This window comes from Lolium rigidum, chromosome 7 (assembly GCF_022539505.1).
Source record: "Lolium rigidum isolate FL_2022 chromosome 7, APGP_CSIRO_Lrig_0.1, whole genome shotgun sequence".
Taxonomy (NCBI): Eukaryota; Viridiplantae; Streptophyta; class Magnoliopsida; order Poales; family Poaceae; genus Lolium; species Lolium rigidum.
Window position 1 is genome coordinate 299,691,245 of NC_061514.1, and position 1,990 is coordinate 299,693,234.

Sequence of the window (1,990 nt, forward strand, 5' to 3'; positions counted from 1 at the left end):
GAAATGCCTTCCCATTCCGTCACTGAAGATTGAACAGCCATCTAGCATAGCCATTTCTAGTTGGAGCTGCTGCTTGCTATCTTATTGGTTTACTTTCAAAAATACTCCAAAAGACATTTACCTGCCCTTACTCCTTAGTATGCGTGGGAATTATATCTTTTAGTGCTCCTACATTCGGTGACTACCAACAAACTGTCCAGTTATACTGAAACTACCATGTTTACTTGGCTTCTCGTCTGCCCGATCGTCATTTAACTTCTCAAATTGCTTACCATTCCGTCTCTTTTCCACGTTAAGCATAACCAATCAATTTATGTGCGCACATACAAACTGATTCCAGCTCACTTGGCCCCTCATCTGCTTCATTTACATTCTGCTTCTCGACTTGTTTATCAGTCTGTCCCTTTTCCAGGTCATATTGTTCCTCCTATGGGGTTTATGCTGTTGCAAGGTCAGTGCTGCTCTATACATCAACCCTGGAGAATTGAGCTGATGCTGCCCTTCCTTTACATCGGTGTTGCTATGTCGTGTGGGTCATGTTGAAACCTTCCTTTACAATTTCGTTTTTGCTAAATCTGGTTTTGAGCTGACAATTATGTTTATTCTTCTTGTGCAAGGAGATCAAGGCGAGGGCTAGATGATGGATTTTGCAGCCTGCAGTTGTATCCATCACTTTGTATGTGTATGTACAAACCTGTGAAGAAAGGTGAATCCTTTCTCTCTAATATAACATTGTATGTGTGTTCTTCATATATTATATACATGGTTTTGTGTTAATTTTGTCCTGAAGATTGCACAAAGTATGATATCCATTCATAGTCTATACTGGAAACTAGACTGAATGCTATATTATATAACATGTTCATTACGGCAAAACATGTGGTATTGTGCAAAAACAATCCATGTACTTCATTATATCTAGCTTGATGTACTTGTGAAAGTAAATCTGTAGACTCAAAGCTTTCTTAATTATTGATTCAGTTCAGCATGTCCTGGTTCTTATTCTCTTGCAAATTTGATCCTTCACATGAACATCATTAACCAGTACTACACCAAGTCATGGTCCTAGTCTTGCATGATATATTCACAAGATATAATTGTTACAATGATACTATACTACTCTATATTTTAAAAAAAAAAACTATACTACTCTAATCAGTAATATATTTCTACAGCAATAACTTCTCAAGTCATATGTACTTACTACTGCAATAAATCTTGTCTTCTGCAGTCATGGTCATAGGATCTCCAAGTGCAGACGACATCATTAACCAGTCTTCATTTTCTGTGATAGATTTTGTGTTATTTTGATTTTCATTATGTAGCCACTTGCGTGTGATTATACGGTGCTTGTAAAATCAAATATACACTGCTCCTAGACATGTTTTGGAATCAGAACAATGTGAGAAGTTCTGGAGTATCACGTGGGAAATGTATGGGATGGAGCCCATGTGATTTTTTTTTAAATCCTAAAAGTATTACCGCTGGCGAACTGGGCCTATGTGCCAGGGGTAAGATGAGATACCCCTGGCGCATTGGTAAAACGCCGGTGGTAAACTGGGTTACCCCTGGCAGATTGGAAAGCGCCGGTGGTAAATATCACCCCTGGCGGTTTGGGATAATGCGCCGGCGGTATTCTGGGTTACCCCCGGCGGTTTGCAATGTGCCGGCGGTAAGGCATTACCACCGGCGAGGTGATCGCCGGCGAATGCGAATGCGCCGGCGGTAAGCCTTTCCGGGTTGCCGGCGGTAAGCCTTTTTCTAGTAGTGGTCGGCCACGCTGGCCCGCCCTGGTAATCCCTACAGAAGACATGAAGACTCCCCCAATGGGCTCGGCCCGAGGGATGAAGAAGACGAAGGCCCACCAGAGCATCGAGACCCGCAAGATTTACATCTTGCGGGATTCGATCCTCGCCAAACGTGAAACCGATTCCGGGGAAGCTTCCTCTCGGTTGGTGGTGAGCCCCGTCGGGGAGCATCCCGGGAGCCC

At 43.0% G+C, this 1,990-nt stretch overlaps 1 long non-coding RNA gene across 1 annotated transcript; it reads left to right on the plus strand.

Annotated features, from left to right (window-relative positions):
- The first annotated feature begins 597 nt into the window (after positions 1 to 597).
- On the plus strand, positions 598 to 1,432 carry LOC124670635. Its single transcript, XR_006992602.1, has 2 exons — positions 598 to 706; positions 1,232 to 1,432. It is a non-coding gene; the product is annotated as an uncharacterized LOC124670635 (long non-coding RNA).
- Positions 1,433 to 1,990: the final 558 nt, after the last annotated feature.